The sequence below is a fragment of the Venturia canescens genome, chromosome 10 (genome assembly GCF_019457755.1).
Source record: "Venturia canescens isolate UGA chromosome 10, ASM1945775v1, whole genome shotgun sequence".
Taxonomy (NCBI): domain Eukaryota; kingdom Metazoa; phylum Arthropoda; class Insecta; order Hymenoptera; family Ichneumonidae; genus Venturia; species Venturia canescens.
This window is the reverse complement of record NC_057430.1, coordinates 5,539,776-5,564,497: the sequence shown is the minus strand read 5'-3', so window position 1 is coordinate 5,564,497 and position 24,722 is coordinate 5,539,776. Positions and strand designations below refer to the sequence as shown.

Genomic DNA, 24,722 nt, shown 5'->3' with positions numbered 1-24,722 from the left:
TACCACCAATCATTCCACAACACCTCGAACGACTCCGGAGAATGCAAGTTCTTCCGTTTCAACGTTAAGCAACTCCAAAGTGATTCTTCAGACGTTTGTGGCCAATTTTGTGTTATTTTTTTGCACCTTATGTCTTGTGGTTTTGGTATGGATAAATTCAACAATCTCTTCTCTGATAATCCCCGAAAAAATGATGAAATAGTGCGTCAATATTATAAAGCCTTCGCATCCCGTCGGATAAATAACAGCGTTCATAAAAATGATATGATGAGTGGTGGTGGTGGTAGTTTCACGGATCGTAGATTTGCTTGTACACAAAGGTGTTGTACGCGTAGATAAAAGAATGCAGCGCGTCAACTCCATAAACAATATTGTAATCATAATAAATATGTGGGTTTTTTCAAATATTTTGTAAACCATTAATGTATTTAGAATATGAGTGAAAAATAAAAAAACAATTTAAATGTATTCAACAGTGTTATTCGACCCACTACTCCCAAAGAGAAAAAAAGAAAAAAGTAGAAAAACATACAGGTATGGTACTTCTCACACTATCCCCCTCCTTCCCCCCTCACACCTGTCCACCAAGCTATTTACCTGTGGAGTGGGAAAAAATAGCTTGGAGTGGGTAGGTGTTGTGGTGGGGGAAGGAGTGGGGATAGGAGTGGGGGGCGCCATACCTGTATGTAGTCTACTTATGATGAAAGCTACGCGCTCCTTGTGGCCATGGTTCTTGAAACGGAGCATCCTGTTCGCCCATTTGGGCATGGTGATCTTGCACTTGTTGACTTTCTTGCAGTCAACTTCGTGTGCTGCCAGCTTGTCTTCGGTGCGGTAGAAGTGGAGGCAGCGATCGCAGACATGGAGTCTGTGATTCCTGTTCGATAGTTGCCTTGATACCAAGCGAGACAGGTCCTTAATTCACACGTAATGGAACCTCGGGATCACGTAGCACTCCTCATTCTCCTCCTCCACGTAATGGTCTTGCACGAGGAGTAGATTGACGTGTCGTTGCTTCTTCGCATCCGTCACGTGTAGGGGCAACACGTCGAAGTCGTGCTTTTTCTTCTCCAATATGTAGACCTTGACCGAGACCTCGTTTTGCTTCTTGAATTTAGAGATTTTACGCGGCTCCACGGGGAACTCGATCCCGTCAAAGTTTAATTCCGCCTCGTACCGTCTGTATTCGGAGACGCGATCGGAATGATGGGTGGGATGAAGCGCCGATAGTATGGCCCACTTGAAGCACTGCTCGTCGTTGTTCTGGACGTTGATGCATGCGTTCTTGTTTCGTATCTTGGCCGACAGATCCACGTATGAGCTGCCTCGCATCGGGTTGAACTTGTTGATGTGCAGCGTCATGTTGATGATGGAATGCAACGACCAGCCTGAACCTTGCTGCTCGAATTCCTCCAGATCCATCTGAATTGGCTCCTGGATGTTCTCAGCGAAAACCATCGGCGAATATCAGTGGTACCGAAGATCGATGCTGCCTTCGTCTTGAAGAACTTCGTGTCGAACACCTCTTCATCATTCTTCATAACGGTGAATTTAGCAGCAAGCACGGCGTAAACCTTAACCGCATTCGATCCCTTACTCTGCAGAACGTTGTTGATTTTCGCTCGGAAATGCGTCATGCAGTCCTTCATGAAGGCACCCACATCCACATGCCTCAAGTTTGTTAACGCACCCACCCTGATGCCATTCTTGAACGATGAGTTCAGATCCGACCATTGGACTCGATCGATCAGCTTCTCCCGAATTTGCACGCCATGACCTCGTTTCAGCAGAAGTCCCAGCTTGATCTCGATCCCCCCCAAAATCCCCACGGCGTACAGGAATTTCTGCTGTACCGGTCCAGTGGTGGCAAGCCTCTGAGACTCCTCCAACGTAGCGATTACCTTTTTCAATCGTTTGATCCATTCATGAATGACGTTGGGCTCTCGATCCTTCAGTAGCTGCAACACCTCCTCCCAGCTTGCAACGATATCTCTGCAGTCTTGTGCAGACATTGTGCTCGAGCGAACTGTGCCATCTCGGTCGACGGGCCCCGAATTTATACCCAATCGACTGGTTGGGTAGTGGGGGAGGAGCGAGCAACGATTGGTCAGCCACCGTAGGTGGGAGGCTCACGTGAGACTTCCAGAAAGTTCCAGGATAGCAATGAGGTGGGACTGATGGGGGTAGAGAGCAACGATTGGTTGCTGAGCGTGGGGGTAAAGAGCAACGCAGGTGGGGTATAAAAGAGACGAGCATCCACTCGCAAGCATCAGTTCGAGGATGGAGTTCGTGGTGGACTTCCAGGGCTTCAAGCGACCCTTCAACGAATTCGTCTACAAGGAGGTGGCGATGGTTGCTCTCGAAGACGATGCTCAGCCGTCGGTCTATTTGTTCGAGTCGCCGCACAGATGGAGCAATCTACCAGCCAAGTACCAGAGCGAGAATTAGTGGTTGGAGGAAAACTATCATGGACTCAACTGGAACAGCGGCACCGTGCCCTATGATGAGACGCATGAGATCTTCTTCGGCAGACTACGAGACGCCAGCAAGGTGTACGTGAAGGGGTTCGAGAAGAAGAGATGTCTCGAGAAAATTCTACCCCGGGTCTGCAATCTCGACGACATTGCCTGCCCATCGCTCCGTCAATTGACCGCGAACGCCACCGTCTCGTGCACCAATCACAAGAGCGCATGGAATCCTCCCCACTGCGCGGTGTATAACGCGTGCGCACTGAAAACATGGCTCCTTTGGCAACGAGCGAACTCTACCGAGTGCAACCCCGAAACGACGTTGAAAGACTATTTTGTCCAGTGTGACTTTTCATCCATCGAAAATGTAAATTCTCCTTGAATAAAAATGGTGAAAAAAATTTTGGTCTCAGTTTGTTCGGATGGTCATTTTTTTTTACCGACCGTTTATTTTTTTACATTTTTTTTTAAAATTTTTTAAATATTCTATATACATTTTAGCAACCGTTGGGCTGTGGTTGAGGGCCTCAACGGTGCTGTGTTTTTGCGTACCCAAGGGTCAGTATTTTCTTTGTTTGGCTGGCCCTTGGATACGTTAACCTTTCTTCTTCTCCGTGGCGGAGCAGCCTTCAGGAGAGGGATAAGAATTGTTCGGCGTCGACCATCCTCTGAAGGCTGCTTCACCTTTGCTGGGCGTTCATCCTCATCAGTAGAGAGGAAGAGGTCATCCTCGAGGATGGACCTCTTCCTCCCCACAGTCGCGCCCTCCGGCTCCGCAGCCTCCGGCTCCGCAGTCGGCGACTCCACAGCCGCTGGCTCCGTAGTCTCCACAGCCTCCTCGATCCCCGCAAATGCCGACAGGGGGAGGTCCAGGACCTGCCGGTAGAAGCGGGGATCCCACTCGTGCCCGCCACATAAGCACACGTTGTTGTACACCTGCAAAATGTGATGATTTCAAAAAAGGTACATGAGAGAATTATTATGGGATAGACTTACCATCGTCGCTCCAGGAAATTCTCTGAAATCCAAGCGATACTCGCTGCCTTATATGCTCGCCCAGCCGATGCTTCGCACACGAGAGATCTCCACTAGCCAAATCGCCATCTATCGGCATTTACGCGAACTATACGTCGCGCGGACTTTGAATCAGTTCGATGTTTGAGCTCAGTTCGATGTTTGGGTTTGTTTGAGCTCAGTTCAATGTTTGTGTTTGTTTGGGTTTGTTTGGGTTTGAGCTCAGTTCGATTACATGTTTGGGTTTGTTTGGGTTTGAGCTCAGTTCGATTATATGTTTGGGTTTGTTTGGGTTTGAGCTCAGTTCGATTACATGTTTGGGTTTGCTTGGGTTTGTTTGGGTTATAGCGGCCATTTTTTATTTCCGACCGTTTGGGTTTGTTTGGGTTTGGGAGGCCATCTTTATTATCGACCGTTTGGGTTTGTTTGGGTTTGAACAGGGTTTGCGTGGCGAGGAAGCAATACAGAGCACTAGATGCTCTATACCGGACGAAAGTATCCGTTCTCGAAGGTCGAGTTCGAGCCAAGCTCCTCGAATTGCAAGATGGGGAAATCGGAAGGCTTTACCCGCTCCTGGCAAAAATCCGCCGGTCAGTGCACGAACCTGCACGATGACACTTCTCCTACGTGAGAGAAGAGGATCTAAAAAATCCTAAGTTCCGATATTTGGGATTTGACAACCTCCCGAATATCGAAACGTTTCAATATATGTGAAAGTTAGTGAAAAATCGTTTGTAAAAGTGTGAATATTATACTTTATTAGTACCGTGAAAGAAAGAATCGCCGAATCGGATCCTGAACTCACGAAATGCTTTCACAAAATTGGACGCGTTATCAGTTACGGTAGCTATAACTTGCGTACTGTCAACACCGTATTATGAGTGAATATCTTGTATCATTCGGGCCACGTTATCGTATGAATGATCCCTTGTGAACCTTTGATATGCTATAGCATATGATTTTCTTTAAAAAGTCGAGTCATGAATTTAAAATTCGAGAAAACGAGGAATTTAAAAAATTTCTATCAATTAGGTAATAACATAATTAGTATCCATAACCTAAAACTTAATAAGTCTGAATCAAGAAAACTAAAAAATCACGTTAAACGTTGTGACGTGACATTTTGCCCCGCCACTCGTACGAATTGTGTCGACCAGTGGACCGGGTTTACGGCCCATTTTCCACGACTTTTCGACTCGTCGGGTGTTGGTCGGAGCCGGACTCATTATTGCGTAATTATTGTATTAAGTTCGAAAAACCGCCTACATTACCGATTTGAGAGATTTTAGTTAATTTTAGCTACCTGTTACCTACGTGGCAGGAAGAGAGAGAATTTCTTTGTCTATTTTTGAGTTTAATCTGACGTTTATTTACAGAGAATTTCGTTGTCTATTTTTGGATTTAATCTGACGTTTATTTAAAGTAAAATTTCATTGTCGTTTTGGGATATTTGGTGTCGCCTCCGCGGCTGGGTTTGCGAACCGTCTTTTATTGTGGCGATGCTTTACTGTTGTTCGACCCGACCTCGTTCGCGAGAAACACCCTCCCACACCGTCTTCGAGTTACGAGCATCATTCTCGACCAGTGGACGGCTGAGAGGACACGCTGGCATAGGCCATTCGTTGAACGCCGCCCGTGCCTCTCCCACTGCAGTAACCGAGAGTTACACCGTCCGCTACACCGTAAATTCGGGTGCCACGGTCCGTGCGATACGGCGCCTCGTCAGGTGGGATTCGGGGGAGTTTTCTGGAGCCAAGGTGCTGTTTTGCCTGGTGGTTTTTGTCGTGGGCCCACCATGACTTCTAGACGTCCGAAGTCATGAGGGAGGCCTCCCCTCGGTCCTTCGGAGCTGCCCGCCGGATCCCCAAGAGGAAAGGCACTCGAATCACGGCAATTAAGTCGGGAGGAATGTTTCAAACGGACGGAAGAGGTGAGAGCAACAGGGAGGCAAATTACCGACCTGGCGCTTCTTAATTTGAATTCCCGCGAAAGCGTGAACTACGAGCCTATGCTCTGGCTCGCGCCTAGCGTGTGAGCGCTGCGGTTCGCGGGCCTAGTGGTGGGGATGGCGCCGAATATTGAGGATCACTCGTTCGCACAAGGAGTCTTGTTCCGATCACCTCACCGGCGAGTCAGAAATCCGAGTCTGCAGTCATCTAGGTCTCTTTTGTCTTTTCTTCGGGTGCGACGAGTGATCTCCTCGGTAAGCCCACTACTCTTTCTCCCCGGGTTCTTTGGTAGAATTGAGCGTATTGTTTCGGAATTTAGTGCCGGTTTTCTTTGAGTTTTGTTGCCTGGTGGCCTGTTCTTTGAGGGAGACCTGTGTGGCGAAGTAGCGAGCGAGATTGCGGCCGCTACTTCCCAATCTCCATTATTTTTCGTGTAGTTTATTGAGATGCTCAACTCTATCAGAGGATTCACTCTTAATCTGGTTCAATGCATTATTATCTGATTTCGAAGATGGTGTGAACGATTATTCGTTCGAGTTTTGATAAAGCGCTGAATATTACGCGCAGTAAAGTTTGAGTTCTGTTTTGTCTCTCTCTCCCTGCACGGGTCGAGAGCCCTAGCGAGCGCGCTAGCCGCGCGATGTTTTCGTTCTGTCTCTCTCGTTCTCATTGTCGCATTCGGGGTGTACGGCGGTTAGTCACGGCATTATTTTTCAGTATTTTTCTTTCGTTTCTTTTTATTGCGCATTCTTTCGTACCTGCTATTGCGTTATTTCTTGTCTCACGATCGACGTATTTTCTGTTACCTCTTTTGAAGTACTCTATTGTAAAATTGCGTTATTCTCCGTCGTCGATCATAATTTCGCCTATCTTTTGTCTTTCGCGTTGCGTCCGTGCATTGTCCCAAAATCGCGGACTTCTATCGTTTGTGATTTCTGTCGCCGTATGGTAGGTTAGTTCGCGGATGAGTTATTGGGTAGTAAATTACCAGGTGTCGATTACCTTTTGCCTTTGCGCTGCCTACGACACCCGCATAATCTACCTGGAATTGTCTCACCGTGGTCACTTTGTTGCCTACCCTGCCTTAGTGACCAATGCGTTACAATTTCCGCCATAGCAGTTACCTATTACCTATTACCTATTGCCTGTAGTTACCTTGCAAACTCGGGTAGGTCGTTGGCGACGTTTAGTTACCGACTTGTAAACAGGGCCAACGCGATGGCGAATTAAAATTACCGTTTCTCCGAATTATCATCTTGTTCCGATTAACTGGCGAATCTAAACTATCGTTTCCTAAAATATTATTTTGTTGAACATTAATTGGCGATCTCGTATTTTTCTCCTGTATAATTTGTTTTCCGCTAAAAATTGTGAATAAATGACGCATACTGTTTCGAATCTTATATTTTGTTGTGGGCTATTTCTTTTGTGTTTCGTGACCGCTACTTTGCCCGAAGGATCCCCCCCTCTACCTTTTGTATCTCAGATGAGCTGAGTAGTCGGACCGTCCTCGGTCACTCGTTCCCCTCGTGCACTCTAGACTTTAATTTTGCGTTGCGTTACCATCACGAGAATTGACGAAAATCAAGTCGATTAATTCGACGGTACTTGGTACCTGGCGCCCAGTTCATTCTCGTAGCCGGAGAGTAGCGCGAGGCGAGGCGAGTGAGCCGAGAAGGGACAGATCGTACCTTCCCGGGAAAATCTTGTTACAACGTATTAAGACACACACTACTAGTGCAATTGATTTTGAAATCAAAGTTTTGCGCGTGCGCTTACTGATATTAATTAACGTCCAAATATTGCTATAAATCTTGGAATTTTGTTCTGAAATTTAACTCAATATTCGGCATTTAACAATAATGAAGGCACACATGGGTCACAATATGTCAAAAAATAATAAATATAATTTCTTTTGTCCCTTTTTATGATTAAAGCTTGAACCAACTTTATAACGAACAGTGAACTTGTAATTTTATAGAGTATCAATATGGTATATTAACGTAATATAAATACAAGCAAAGTTGTAGGAGAATTTCGATTCTTTGATAGTTTTTGGGAAAAGAAAGATTTTCCTCTGTTTCCCAAACATGGGTGTTCGGAACCGCAAATGAAAAAATACAAATATGGGGGTCAAATGAATGCTAAATCGTCCAATTTACCCAGTGCGCCGTCATGCCCAGAAAACGACGAGTTCGAGACGACCAAACGTCAGCGGTCGTGCACACATTCAGTACCGTCGATAATACTTCGGTTATTTTCAAAACATTTGCGTTGAACATGCTTTTAATCCTTCGACTGACAGTTCAGGCAGAAAGATAGTGAAGTTGTTCTCCATTTTTTTTATATGCATGTTTAAGAGAGTTAGAACAAACTAAACATTTAACTATCCCTAGTGTAGGAGTCGAAATAATTTATATAATACGAATAAACCAATCGATGTTATTATAAATTTATTATTTTCACAGAAGTACAACGATCATTTAATGTCTATTCGCTTCCGACTCTTTCCAACGGATGTGTTTATTCGATTCGTTTTTTTTTTATATTGAAAATAAAAATAAAACGAATGAATTATATGTAACGAACTTCATAACTCTCTAACATAACATATAATATATATTACCTACATTAGCAGTATATATTCGAAACAAAAAACAAATTGTTGGATTCTAGAAATAGATTGATTAAAATTTTCATCGTTGCTTTAATTTTGGATGTCTCCCGAGCTTTTTCTACGCATTGAAATGTTGGCTTACAATACGATCGTAATTATCTTAGAATTCAATATAAAGATGAGCAATTACCGTCAAATATTTTTCGAAATCCGGGTGCCTCAACCGTGTTTTATGGGGCAAAAGTTTCCATCAAGAAGTAAATGACATTTTCTTCGAATTTCGACTGAGAAAACGCACAGTAACTTTTAAGACCCCGATTTACGTCTTTTTTTCTACTGTGTTGCTTCGCTTTCAGATATGTTTTATACGCCTTCACCTTTGATTTATGCACCCTCTGAAAAACATAAAACTAATTATAGCAACGAGCTCTTTTTTCTACCCATACAATTACTCCCGTGAGATTTAAATAATTTCATTCTACAATTAAAAAATTATAAGTTCATATAATCAATGTCATATTTTGATGATTTTTGTAAATTGAAATAAAATTTTGATAATTAAGCAAGTAATGACCGAGTAAACTATTTATTTACATTAATCTGTGAACTATAGTTTGAGGGAACTTTTAGAGAACCACTGATCACTTTGTGTCGTTTGAATTCGATTTCGCAAAGTTAATAAATTGCGTGTATACTGCCATCTAAGCATGACTGGTCTAATATAGGAGAAAAATATTTTCCGTCCAGGTACGCCCGACGGTTGCACTCGATCAGTATTTCATGTTTCATTTGCTCTATATTTCGTAACCCGTCTATTCTCAGACCGTTCGATTCACGTTCACGTGAAGTTCCCGCTTCGCTGACATCGTCCTGACTCGAAGACACTTCAGTATTCGATTCATGGCTCATTGTCATTTTCTTAGTTATTCTACAAATTAAATATATATTATTTATTATTAATATTATTTGCAAAACGGATTCAATTTATTTATCACGCATAAAATAAACGATCAACTTCCCCTAGGGAAAAAAAGGTTGGGACAAGTACATTGATGGTGTAGTGTTTGCTGATAATTCCATCCATAAAAAATACTTTGAAAATTTTGTTCTTTTAATAATAAAAAAAACTTATTTAATAAAAAAATATGTAAACCTTCCTGAAAATTATTTTAACACAACAATTCGGAAAAAAATTTACAAATCAGGAAATAAGATTAAAATAAAAATCTAATTCCATAAAAAGAATCGGGAAAAAACATTCTATTAAAATAAAAATCTTAATCAGGAAAAATCATTATATACGAAAAAAATTTAAATGAAACGTTAACAAAGCCAAAGACACCGCTCAAAAACATTGTAAATGTAACAAATAAAAAAATCTCGCTTGAAAACGTTTTAAACGCCGATGCCACATTCTTTTCATCTTATTTTAATGAAAGAATAACTAAATGAATTGAAAAAGTTCCGATCTAAATTACTTACAGCACTAAAATTTATGATATCTATTCGAGGACAAGTATTTCATAATTTTGAATACTAACTTCTATAGGACACATCAGAAACTTGAGAAAAATTTAGTGAATCAAAAACTTTACCATCTAAATTATGTGCAGTTGTAAAATTTATGATATCAATTAGTCGACAAGTATTTTATTAGTAATTCGCAATTTTAACATTATGAAATTGTTCTAATATGCCTTAAGAATACTCGTCCAGCTCAGATTGTTTTATGGAAATTAGTAGAAAATCAGCTACTATAAAAAATCTCAAAATCTTGTATTCTTACAATTAGAACGATACCGACCCAATTTTATTAATAATCAGAAGATAGAAAATTGTGTTTGAATGAGAGTTGAGAATACTCTTTCGGCCCGAGCAACGGTGAAGTCAGGAGTTACTTTCCGACAGCAGAAACTTATAAGGAAACCGAGCCTTTCCTGTCCCTGAATTTTTGGTAAATGGCTAATCCAAAAAAATCTCATCGAAAGTACAGCCATTTGTTACACTTCGGCGGTAAAGACTTTTAAGAAGATTGATTCTTCTCTGATTTTCAGGACCCCCTGGTATTATTCACAATATTCGGCGTCCATTGAATCAGTACAAATTATGTTTAAAATACGTGTTAAAAGTATTGGTCCGGCCCATCACTTTTCAATCAAATTGCTCATTCAAATAAAAATCAACGAAGAACAAAAATGCTGGCGCTCGCTTTAGTTCAGACATGTAACGGTGCTCGGTGACAACTATCTCTTGGCAACGATTCACGACAACGGATATAGGCTGCACATTTCGATATATCGGAATATTATTATATCGGATATATTAAAATAAGATGAAAAGAATGTGGCATCGGCGTTTTAAACGTTTTCAAGAGAGATTTTTTTATTTGTTACATTTACAATGTTTTTGAGCGGTGTCTTTGGCTTTGTTAACGTTTCATTTAAATTTTTCTTGTATGTAATGTTTTTTCCTGATTTGTAAATTTTTTTCTTAATTGTTGTGTTGAAATAATTTTCAGGAAGGTTTATATATTTTTTTATTAAATAATTTTTTTTATTATTAAAGAAAAAAATTTTCAAAGTATTTTTTATGGATGGAATTATCAGTAAACACAACACTATCAATGTACTTGTCCCAACCTTTTTTCCCTAGGGGAAGTTTATGGTTTAATATCATGTCTTTTTTCTCAAAAGTTCCTTATGTATGTTATGATGGCTATAGGATTTCAATTGAAATTTCTATGAATTATTTACGATTTTCTGCTTATAACGTTGGGTTCGACGAAAAAAGTACCTATTTTTCGTCGAAGTTGTACTGGAAATATTTCGTCACAGGTCTGTCCTTGGACTTTGACGGTTTCTTCCTTGTACTCTAATATGTTACGTTTATTGGGAACCCAAGAGCATGGAGAAATGCGTGTTGCTGGCCGAGATATGATTTTTGCCTTATAACGTTGGACTCCGCGAAAAAAGACCTATTTTTCATCAAATTAAGTAAAATTGTACTGAAAATAGTTCGGCACAGGTCTGTTCTAGAACTTTGGCGATTTTTTTCCTTGTACTCTAATATGTTTTGTCAATTAGAAACCCAAGAGCACGGTGGAAAGCAGGTTGGAGGCCGGGATATGATTTTCAGCTTATAACGTTGGTTTCCACGAAAAAAGACTTATTTTTCATGAAAATTGTACCGGAAATATTTCGTCACAGGTCTGTTCCTGGACTTCGGCGATTTTTTTTCTTGTACTCTAATATGTTTTGTCAGTTAGAAACCAAGGAGCACAGTGGAAAGCGGGTTGGGGGCCGAGATATGATTTTCGGCTTATAACATCTGTTTCGTCGAAAAAAGACTGATAGCGCATAATCAGTATACTAGTGGAGAATATTATACACTAATGCTGTAGGATTTTATTGTATTTGATATTTTCTTACGATTCGAAATCATTTTCGTAGTGTGATTTAAGAATTTTTGTTTACATTTTTTGTGGTATAATGCGAAAACGGGCGATCATCAATGAACTTGTCCAAATTTCTTTTCTCCGAGAGAGGATTTTTACGGCTTGATATCAAATCTTTTTTCTGTGGTAGTTCTAAACGACAAAAAATATTCTTAAATAAAGTTTTCGAAAGTTCTCCAATATTTCTATTGTGATATTTAAAAATAATTTTTCGAATGATTTTCTTTAAGTTTTGTACAATTTATAACAGTTTGATATTCTTCGAATGTTTGAAGTGATCCCCTCAATTTTTCAACCATTTCGAACGGGTCCATAATTTTGTGGGATTAAAATCATATTCCGTAAGGTTTATCAATATTTTGTATCATTGTGGAATTTTCCCCCGTCATTTAGAAATTTTATTTTCTATTTTTTTGATGAAATCATTGTGAATAAAAAAGATATGAAGATTTTTCAATGAAACGAATTTTTTGATTGATTTTCCTTCAAATTTGACAGAAGGAGAGAGAAAAAAATATACATAATGCTTAACAAGTCCACCAGAATTCGCAATTTTCAGATATGTATATTGAATTCTAATGCTAGCAATTTTTATTTCATTAAAAAATGTACTCCCAATAACTTTTTGAAGCATTTTTTTCTATTCGTATATATAATCATACCCAGAGATAGAAAATTGACGCACCCACGTCGATGCACAAAATTTTTAAACTCCGCATGTAGCCACCGAGGTTCAACCCGACAAAAGAAAAAGTATGAAGCGCGTCAAGACCGACAGAATTGCTTATTAATTAATGCATTTTAAAAACATAACTTTTTGTTTCATTCATAAATAGGCCATCGCTGACTTTTTGTATAATTTATCATTATTTTGCATTATTTATTATTAGTAATCCATATCGAAATTCTATAATTCTTGTATAATTTTTATTATTTGTAAGTATCCATGTTCCATAATCAAAAATAGGAAGTGCTAATACCTAGCTCGCATGTCAATACACAGAATTTTCCATGTTTGCAAATACTCGCTGCGATTTCTTCATCTAAATTTTGATACAGACACAAAAAATTACCACCGATTCATAAAATTTATTATGCCAAAACTAAAAGAAACAAAGACAGCGCACTTCAAAGTGAACAAAACTAAGTTGCATGTAGTCACCGAGGTTAAACCGGACAAAAGAAAACGTATGAAGTGCGTCAAGACCAACAGAATTGCTTATTCATTAAAATCTTCATTGTCTTTTGAATACATAACTTCTTATGTCATTCATAAATAGGCCATCGCTGACTTTTTGTATTATTTATCATTATTATGAATTATTTATTATTAGTAATCCATATCGAAATTCTATAATTCTTCTATAATTTTTATTATTTGTAAGTAACCATATTTCATAATCAAAAATAGGAAGTGCTAATACCTAGCGCGCATGCCAATACACAAAATTTTCAAAGTTTGCAAGTATCCGCTGCGATTTATTCATCTACATTTTGATACAGATAGAAAAAATTTCCACCGATTCATAAAACTAATTATGCTAAAACTAAATGGAAAAAAGACAGCCCACTTCAAAGTAAACAGAACTCAAAATTGTTTCATGTATCTTGGTTTATATATTGCAGTCGGAACCAAAAAGTGAAAAGATTGGCACACCTACCGCTTCACAGAAATATCAAAGTTCATAGGTATTCGTTGCATACCAGTAATACAAACTTTGGTGCTATAGGGCAAAACACTTCAAAATTACATCAACCACATTCTTGAAACTTATTATGTCACATTCAAGAAACAAAGTGATAGATACGATGCACGTGGAAGCAAGCAAAATGGTGTAATTTTGTATGTCTTCATGGTTATACACAGACAAAATATTTGATCACATCCAAAAATGATCATGCGTAGACTTACAAACATGAATTTTTCAACCCATGATGCCAATCGCAAACATGGTGTGGAAATACTTAATATACATGTCGCTTCATCACTTTGTCGAACTTTAGAGGTGTTTATTGCATTTCAAAGATACAAATTTCGATATCATGAAAATTAAACACAAAATGGCTTATTGAAATAAATTTCCACATTCATCATGCAACAATTCAAGTGAATATATCTATGCATTTACATAGCCCAAAGATTTTTCTAAAACTCGGGTGTATAAACAAGCAATTATTAAGACTTTTTGTTATAAATTTTTCACATTATCTAGTTGAAATCAACATGAGGAAATATAAATACACATATCTCACATATATCATCTAGAGAATGAACAGATATTGGTATGGATACACTGTAAGCTAAGGAGGTGGGAAAAAGGGCCCGGTGGACACAGCAAACTAAATAAAAGAAAATATGACAATAATACATCAAATTAGACAGTTTTACTTGATCAAAGTTTTCCAAAATTTATTTGAATTCATTTACATACAACCAGCACGCATATTTTTTCTTGAATGTAATTACACAACATAAAGTTTCTGTTTAAAAAGAACGTTTGAGAGGTTATAATGAACGAACATCTTTTTCCTCATTATTATAATTATTATTCAACATTAATTAGTCACGTCATTAATAATATCGATTCCTTCCACTTTGCAATAACCATTTTCATTTTTTTACACTCTGTACGCAACAACAGCACTCTGAGGATCATAACCTCAAACGTCAACATGAGGTGAAATCTCACACATGTGCCATCTATGTATTTTACGATAACTGCACAAAGCAACTGTAATTTCTGAGAAACGTCTGTTTCTTCTTTTATTCGCTCAGTTATTAACTGTACTTTTTTTTACGATCACAACTAATTATACACTGACACTCGTCTTTCGATCGAAATTATGTTTGCTGTGCTGCCGTGCTACGTTTTAAAATGTTGTTAGATCTTCAATCATCAACAACCAATCATAACATCTAAAAATGGATGTCGTCAGATCCATCCAATTAGAAACTCGAGAGCATCAAAGTGCTTTTGATGGTGTTATAATATACAAACACAAATTCTTGAATGCATTGGTAACTTTTGCATAATCTTGAGCCCGTGCCAAGTTTTTTCTCAGCAATTACGCCATGCTGATTTTGGGTGGAATCGAAAGAGAATTTATTAATTAATCTCCAATTCAATTTTCAAAGCCACAGATGACTCAAAAGTTTCGTATTTCAAAAAAATCACTTGCCAATTTTACCCCTACCACCGTGAATGGTTTTATTCAGAGAAAGTATACTCAGCGAGAGCCTCGGGCCAGTAACAGACGACAGGGCTGTCAATGTATTTATCCCGAGACTCTACCGAGTCTCTTGATATTGTCACCGATTGACGTCATTCTGGTATTAAGAGTATGGATCAGTCGACTAATCTCACTTGGAATTTTCGAAATCGAAATTCTTTGATACAGTTTGATCGATTAAAAAAAGGCTTTGTCAGCCTACGCAGAACGATGGCAAAAATCGACTGACAGAGCCTTTTTTTAATCGGTCACACTGTGTCAAAGAATTTCGATTTCGAAATTTGCAACTATCTCTCTCGCACTCACGGTTGCGATATACCAACTGATCCATCCTCTTAAACAAATCTACTCTATATCGTAGGTTTTTTTAGGGCACTATTGTTAATTTGATTAGCATCAATAGTTTCTATAATGACAATGCAGTGATCTTCTTTGTAATTCAACCATTCTTTGAAATGTTATAAAAACTTATATGATCGCTGTCTTTATGAGCTCATCCTGCAAATGATTTACTGTTCGAAAATATTTCGAAAAAAAACCATCCATATGATTTGCAAAACGATTTATATTCATGCAATTTGCATAGAAAATTAAATCAATAAAAACAACACGAGGCCTTTGGGAAAGTTATACGGAATAAAACTTTTTTATTTGCATTCCTAGTTAATTCAATTTGTCAAGCAAGTTATAATACGTATACTCGTTGGTATAGGAGCTTATTTTCATCAATCCATATAACCATTGTTAAATTGATGTAAGTTGAAAATAAGTTTTGTCTGACTTTAAAAAAATTTAGTTGTGATGATTAAATGAAAAGGAAGTAGAAATAAAATTAACGAAAGAGGGGTTGATTTATATATGATGTGAAATTTGTGATAAAAGAATCGCAACAGTTTTCAGAAATATTACTATAAAACAAGTCGGTAAATTTTTTTGACATTTTTAAAACGTTCTCGAAATGTAATGCGACAACATTTTCTTCTGAAAAATATTTTGTTAGCGCCAACTAACGCACATTTACTTATAAACAAGATTTTCAGACGTATTGCTATGAGTTTTTTTTTTAGTCTCATTTCTAATTTTTTTTAAGTGATTCTCCGGGTTCGGGCGACACTATTAACATCTGAAAAATATGTTTCCGGTATCTTAGAGCTATCATTCAACTATCTTCCAATAATCAGACATATTGCTATAAAACACATCAGCTTAATTTTTTGACATTTTTGAAAATTCGGTCAGATCAAACGCTACGCGGAAAATCTCTGATATGGGTATTTTTGAGTTCAGGACAACCGTGGCTATCGATTTGATGCGGTTTTAGCCGTATTGCTATGAGACCGAAATTTTGGTCGTGGACTCTCGTACTACTAGTTTTTGCTGAAATGTGTGACTACGGAGAAATGAATGAAAAAATCAAAATGTTATCACTAGATTATTGTTTTTTTTAAGGGATATACAGAAGAATTTATTTCGACTTTTTTGTTTTGTGACATTAGATGTGAAAATACCCATTTTAGCCGAAAAAATATTAACGTAATCGATCATTTTATGGCACTAAGGGCATCAAATATATCTGATATCACATATAGATTTGATACCAGGATTTCTGTAATATTGATGAAACGGAGTTAATAAAAAAAAAGAACCCTCGTAGAGCCGATCAGGGTACGATATCCGTACATAGCCGAGTGGTATAAAAGCTAATAGTGCTAGCACATATTCATAAACTTCACACGCGTACGTACATGTACGTGTATGTGGGTCGTGTGCTTGCAAGAGAAAGGCAACGTTTCGCGAAGCCTATGCTTCATAGGGGCAGATAAACAGAGAAGAAACAGAAAGCTTGCGCGACCCCTTGCTGAGCGAAACGTGAAATAGAGAGATAATGAAAAGACGAGAGAGAGAGAGAGAGAAGGAGATATGAGAGTGACAAACAGAGTGAGGCAGGGTGGGTTGGTGGGAATTTGGTGGGGGCTCAGTTATCCACGAAGCAGCAGTGCGACGCGTCTCCGGCTGCCACGCGGTTGCCTGGAAATCCTTTTCCACAAGTTACACATACTAGCAAATCTCATTCTATCCTTTGACTTTTCTGGTTCATTATATCAGTGGATAAAATTCATGGAAGTATGCGGTGGAAATAAAGATTCAGAAAGACAAATGTCTTCCTTCAAGGATCAATTGCATTATTTTATCGTCCTTCGTGAGGGAAATGACAAATGAATAACTAACTCTTCGTTTTAAAGCTCTGTCCAATAGCATTTTTTCCCCTCAAGTCGTAATCACAAACTTTCAGCCTTATTTAGCTTCGATAGTTAGAAGCTCGAAAAATTGTTTGTGTTTACTTTTAATCGTGTATATAGATATTCTTAACGATTCATATGTGGTGAAAATGTGCCAGCGAAAGTGCATTCTTTGGTGACTTTTGATAGTGTAACAATTATGTTTTTGTGACCACACTGTTATATTATAGACATACTTATGTTTTTTTTTATTAAAAAGGAAAGGTGAAATTGTTCTCGGAATTGAATAAAATTTTACATCAACTTTGAATGTGAAATCATTACATCAATCAGCTTACGTTTGTGGAGGAAACCGAAAATACACAGGGCAGTGGTAAGTCAATGTTGAATGAAAATCATAAATTTCCGTTAGGACATTCACTTAAAAATTTTGTAAATTCATAATGAGACCGACTATTTATATATTTTTTGCCAAATGGCAACACAGGGTTTTCCTAGCTGATTGCAGATACTTATACTGTAGATTTTTTCAGAAACTTTTATTATTGCACCACACATCCATATACACCTGCACATGAGAAATCAGTGGTACAGGCCTCTGTTACACTACAATTGCTAATCCAAATAAAAATCACATTACAAGTGAAATCGTGTGTTACTTTTTGGTTGAAAAAAGATATGAGAAAATCGATTCATCTCAGATTTTCAGAATACCCTGATATTATCCACAAAATTCGATTTCGATTGATTCAAAACTAATTATGTACACGTGTTAAGAGTACTTATCTGGTTCATCACTTGTCATCAGATTGATATTATAAATTTTACTGCTGCACTTTACATAGTGACTTTTCTCTGCTCATTCAGTTGTTTCTCTTTCAGAATAAAAAAGAAAACTAGGTCAGCATTGTTTTTAATTTTTTCAAGTGAAGAATTTGATTTGCTAAACCATCTCAAACTCAAAAATATTTATCTAGAATCACGTCAGCGACTCAAGACAAGTACATTTACATTAAGTGAACCGCTCCCAGAGACTCTTTAAAAGAGCGATCGCGTTTCCAATTGTTTTGAAATGTTCTTTACTTAATAAAAAAATGATTACAAAAGTTCATAGGATGTAAACACAAGTTTACGTAGCTTTCATTTTTATTCTGTCGATCGCGATTTCTTGCAATTCTGTTGCTTAACGTATTCGAAAGATACTAATTATTTAATTTTCAATTTCTTCAAAAAATTGTGTTTTTTCGCAAACATTTTTCATATTTATTTGTTTAGTGCCACTAGGGGTATTCTAGTTCCATATCATTTATATATACGTATATACGTTCGTGATATCTGACTGTATAGTCAGGTATACAGTCTGTATATAGACTGTATAGAAAAATATATGAGTATACAATATACCCATATATTTTTCTTCCGTTTGATATATGCTACATAATGACGGATAATGAGGTCATTCATACAGATTTCGTGATATATTCCATGTACCTATGTAATTTTCTTCCGAATGCTATATAGTGACCATGATGTTAGAGCTAACCCAGATGTTTTTTCGATTCCCATAGTGCATTTATTACGGTGTTAGAGGTGTTTTTAACTCAGATTTCGAATTTAATTTTTTAATTAGTGAAAAAACGAATTTTTTTCTATTGCCGGAGAGAATGATCAAGAGTCGCGGTATCAATCAGGTTAGTACCACAAATATCGTGATATGTTCATGGATTCCCATAGTACGTTTATTACTGTGTTAGTGATTTTTTCCACTCAAATTTTTAATTTTACCTTTTGATTAGAGGAAAAAACACATTATTTCCGTTTAACAGGGAAAATAATTTTAAAACCCCAATAGCGATGAGGTTAATACTACAGATATCTCGATATATTCACGGATTCTCGTATATTACTGTAGTGCAGTTACCTAGTAGTTTACCTGGAAGGTTTTATGGGATCTTTAAAAAGTGACTTCATAGATTCCGACCTGCCCGTTTCGAATTTTCATTTTGCCATCTAGTATTTTTGCCGATTGCGCTGCCATATTGAGAAAATAACGCCCAAAAACTGCTCTTTGACAGTATTTCCTTTCCAATTCATTTTAAGGTAAAAATAATCATGTAACCAATGAAACCAGAGAATTTCCTACAATATATGAGCATACCCTTTTTCCGTAAAATCAATAGTTTCAGCGTACGAGAGCCGCAAATCGAGATACATTTATACCAACAAGCGTCTTACGTATATTAACTGAAAATATTTCATTATGCATTGAAAACTCAGTCTCTCACTGTCTGGATAGAGTCTCAGTTCATCATCGGGCAGTTAGTATTTACATTAGGGAGTGCGGAAAAAAATCGATATTTTTTTTCCTTTGCATCCAGTCGAGAAAGGCGAATTAAGGTGAAAAAAAGATCCCCAAAAGGAGAGCTCACCGAAAAATTATTTCGAACGGTGCCTCGCGTTTGAAGATTTTCCATAAGAATAACCCAGGAAACTATTGAGACCTCTGATCATCGTATCGTAACTCTCTGAGAAAAAATCACACAAAAACTACAAGTATATCTTTTTATAGAAAATCGATTCCCCTACAAAAAAGTCCTAAGGAACGATTAGCTTGGAGCAACCGTTTTGGTGCTATCACCGTTTGAAATTCAATCGATAAAAAAAATTTCATAAGACTGAAAATCAAATTTTTCATTTCATGAACAAACTTCTTGATAGCTTTTCGTAAAGAATTACTTCTTCTATTAGAAAATTGTTATAATTATTGTGATATCAATTTTTTTATAAAAATGACTTATATTTTTAATGTTCATGGAATTATTGTAATAGTATTTCGTGCTTAGTTTTCACAGGATAACAATGTTTTTCACTAACTGGAAATGAAATACTTTAGCAGATAGAAAACATGCTCCACTTTGGGGATTTACTTCATCTATTAAGAATAAGTTGAGCCAATAAAAAGCAATGTCTGCTATTTTTCGATAAGCTATATTCTATAAAAAAAATATTGAACTCGGAAGGGGACAGTTTCCAAAATAAAATTTGACTTTTTTTGAGTATTTACCTGCTTAATTTTTTTGAACCGAGGAAATCCCGAAAACATGACAAGTTTATTTTTTTTTGCTCTGCAAAATGGTGTTTTTTTTATTAAAATCAGAACGTGAGTTTTTGTTTTCGGAAAATATTCGGGATATTTGGGGGTGAATCATCCCTATGTAATAGGGGTGCATAAGAAGTTGGACATATCAAATAGATTATTTGACATGCAGAAAATTTTTCGACATATATGGAAATTATTAAAATCGAAGGGAAAAATAAAGAATGTTTCCTTGTCAGTGAAAACATTTTTATCCTATAAAAACCAAGTAATAAACAATAAAAATAAGTGATTATATAAAAAATTTTAAATTAAAATAGTTATGACGGTTTTTTATTAGAGGAAGTAATTCTCTACAAAAAAAACTACCAAGAAGTTTATTCGTGAAACGAAAAATTTAATTTTCACAGTATAATGAAGTTTTTATTTATCGATTCCATTTCAAACGGCGATAGCATCAAAACGGTTGCTCCGAGCTAATTGTCCCTACGAACTTTTTTTGAAGGGGAATCGATTTTCTATAAAAACATATAATTGTGATTTTTGTGTGATTTTTTCCTAGAGGGTTATAATAAGATGATCAGCGGTCTCTATAGTTTCCTGGGTTATTTTTATGGAAAATCTTCAAACGCAAGGCGCTGTTCGAAATAATTTTTCGGTGAGCTCTTCTTTTGGGGATCTTTTTTTCACCTTAATTCGCCTATCTCGGTTGGATGCAAAGAAAAAAAAATATCGATTTTAGGGTAGTCCAAAAAAAAATTTTTTATATAACGCAACCAAGTTTTCCTCACTTTTCGAGCCTGCCGACGGTACGCTTGAAAAAGCTCGGAAACTTGGTTTGGTTATATAAAGTATCGTGTGCATCTCGGAAGCAGGGTGGATCTGTGTTACACAATGTACTATTTTCCATTCCTATGTCCTTATCCCTTTTTCCATATGATCTCAAAAGTTTCTAGGAGGTACAACAAAAATTCTCCTGCAAGGACAGCTCCATATTATGATTGTACGAGACGCTCAATGGATTTTCTGTTTTCCATATAAATAACACATAGAACTTTTTTTTCCGTTTCCTTCAAATAAAACTATTGAAAAAAATTTTCCCACAATTCTATTAGACATGTTTTTATAGGAAATAAATTCTCTACAAAAAAGCGCTGATATGATTTTCTCATAAACTTAACGTGTAACCCGTTATCAGACTGTGAACATGATCAACTAAGTTAAATCTAATCATACATTAACGCAAAAAAATTCCCCAATTTTTAGTGATTTTTTAGAATGCTATATCGCAGTGGAAGAAGGTCGTATCGTATGTTACACGCGTGAGCGCGCACACATACACATACCAAGGTGTAAATCACACCAATGGGTGCAAGATGCGTAAATTTGACCGTGCAGCCTCCACGTGGTGTGCACTGGGTAACGCTAATGCCAGCGGGACTGAAAATCAAAATTATTCCAAGTGTTTGAGACCTCAAAAAAAACTGAAGAAAAAAAAAATTTCGAAAGGAAAAATGTCGCAATTTTTTTTTGAAAATTTCTACAGTATCTGTGGAAAAAACGTAGAAAAAACTCAACAATTTATTTTTCCATTTTAGTCATGAACATGACGTGTTTTAAGTGAAAAAACGTGACTCCTTAATTTTTTGAAAAGTTTGACCGTGTAGTGAGAAAACAGTTCATTGGATCGAAATGTAACTTTGCAAAGATTTTGAAGGTACCTTTAGCGGCAAAAGTCATGATTAACAATGGCCATTTCACGATTATTTCAATTTGAGCTGTTGACTTTCTCAAAAAGCTGAAATTACCTTTTTTCCTGTTATTTCAAATTAATGACGATGATGGAAAAAATTAATTTTCTATCAATATCGCAGCGAAACCTTGTAAGGCATACTTTCCAGTTTTCAGAACTCCCCTTAATGTCCTGTGCGATCATAGGTTCCCGCAATATCACCGATCAAACACAAAAGGGTCCCTTTTTTATTTGAAGTTCAAGATTTCAGCAAAAAATAATCGCATCGACGTTTCAAAAAAAGAAAAGTGAAACTGCAGAAACAAGCTATCCGATTCATACCACGGCTTATTTGAAAAAAATTCCAAGCCCGAGCATTTAAAAAAAAACATAAAATTTTTCAAAATTTTTTTTTCATATTACTTCTCGAAATCACGCTCCATTTTTATTTAATATTGATACGACCATTTGTCACTGTGATATAGCATTCTAATAAAATTTGTAAATTGCTTCCTCTAGATGGTCAAGCTGCACGGTGCTCAAGATGCAAGATACTCAAAGCTTACTCTATGAAGAAGGCACAATGAAAAATATAGCGCCTCATAGAGTAAGCTTTGAGCGTCGTGCATCTTGAGCCCCGTGCATCTTGACCATCTTGAGGAAGCAATTTACAAATTTTAATTTTCTTTTCGAACTTCAATTTATCTCTTTGTTTAAATTCATAAAAAAAAAACTAAATGACGAGCCATCAGAAAAAATAGTTTGCAACTTTCAATTTTCATCGTTTTTCTATTTACATTGAAATTAAATAATTCAGACTACTTTGCTGGAAAGTATAGAGGAAGTCCAGAATTATACACAATATCTTACAAAATTTCCAACAATTGAAGCGGTTAAACGATTTTTTGAAAAACTCATATTTTCGTAAAATTCAAAATGTCATAAAATTTAAACTGCTCAACCGATATTCCTCAAATTCAATAAAAACCTTCCTATTATGATAGTCTAGTTATAAAAAAAAAAATATTAATAAATTTTAAAATTGTCGAAAGTTAGAGCGTCGACACCCTTTTTATGAAAACTTCGAAACGTCGTCAGATTCGTCATTTTTTACGAATACTGACAAAATTATCAGAGAATGAAGAGCTTGTATAGATTAACATCTGTGCAAAACGGTCGCCCTGTATCTCAAATCGTTTCCGAGTTATAAGCGTTTGAATTTTGCAATGCCATACGACACACACGCACGCACGCACACATATATATATACACACACACACACGCGCGTGCACGCGCACAATTTTTCTTCCGTTCATTCCATCTCTCTCACACTCACCACCGGCTCCATCTTTCCATCTTTTGTAAAGGGCGTATGATAATTTTTTTAGTAATTCCATCTCTCTCTCCCTCTCCTGACCCTTCGCTGCCCCCCCCCCCCCCCCCCCCTACATTCGGTCGTATGGCGCGCGGCTTTCCTCTTGCCCCGGTAGTAGGCCCTAAAGCATAGCGAGGGGCTCCCCCGCACACCGCTCCACCCTCGCCACAATTTGGTCCAGAACCGGCATAGCCTAACTACTAGCGGCTGAAGACTTTAGTAATAAATATTTTTGTTTATATACTACAGTTGAAACCAAAAAGTGAAATGATTGGCACACTGGCCACTTTACAGAAATATCAAAGTTTACAAGTCCTTGCTGTATACCAGTAATACCAACTTTGATACTATTGAGAAAAACATTTCAGAATCTCCTGAGCCACTTTTTTGGAAGTTATTATGACACATTCAAGAAAACCAGTGAAAGATATGGTGCATATTGAAGCAGCAAGCAAAATGGAGTATATTTGTATGTCTCCATGGTTAAACGCAGATAAAATATTTGATCGTATCCAAAAATGATCAAGTGTAGACTTGCGGACATAAATTTTTCAACCCATAATGCTAATCGCAAACATGGTGTGGAAATACTCAATATATATGCTGCTTAATCATGTTGTTAAACTTGAGGTGTCCATTGCATTTCCAAGATACAAATTTTGATATCACGAGGAACAAAGCACCCAATGACTCATTGAAATGAATTTTCATATTTATCATGTACCCACTCAAGTGAATGTCTATGAATTTATTTGGCAAAAAGATTTTTTTTTAACTCGAGTGTATAAACAACCGATCAGATCGAACAAGAGTTATTGTCATAAATCTTCAAACTATGTTGATGAACTCAATGAGAGGAAATAGAAATACACAACATACATGTAGTCCAGAGAATGAATAGAAATTTGTATGGATAAACTGTAAGCTAAAGAGGTAGAAAAAAAGGGACTGGAGAGCACCACCAAACTAAATGTAAGAAAATATGACAAAAATATATTGGATTAGACATTTTTATCTGATAAAAGTTTTTAAAAATTTATTGGAATTTATTTACATTCAATCAATTATTCATTCAAATAAATCTATGTTTTGAAACAATTCACGGTAGGAAAGAATGACACGATTAACTAATCCCCTTGGAAAAAAAAGGTTGGGACAGGTACTTTGATGATTCCTTGTTTCCTGATCATATCACGAAAAGTGTAAAAAAATTCGATAAAAAAAATTATAAAACCAAGTATAAATAATTTCAATACAACAATTCGAAAAAAATTTCACACCGATGCCCCATTTTTTTTATCTTATTCTAAAACTTATTCAATTGACAAAAAAATCCATCTCATTTACGTGTAGCATTAAAATGTATGATATCGATTCGAGGCTAAGTATTTAAGGGTAATTTGGAATATTCATTCTAATGGGAGAATGAGAGAATTCTTATGGTATTATTGGCAATATTCGACGTCAATTTTGGATAGGTAGAAATTATGTTTAAATATGTGTTAAAAGTACTTGTCCGGCCTATCACTTTTCATTTAAATTCTT

At 36.8% G+C, this 24,722-nt stretch overlaps 1 protein-coding gene across 1 annotated transcript in view; it reads left to right on the top strand.

The window, feature by feature from the left end:
* The first annotated feature begins 16,741 nt into the window (after positions 1–16,741).
* Positions 16,742–24,722, top strand: part of Syt7 (Synaptotagmin 7) — a 620,424-nt gene continuing 612,443 nt past the window's right edge. Inside the window, exon 1 of the mRNA XM_043430280.1 lies at positions 16,742–17,346. The gene's annotated coding sequence lies outside the window, so the exon portion shown is untranslated. The remainder of the gene's footprint in view (positions 17,347–24,722) is intronic.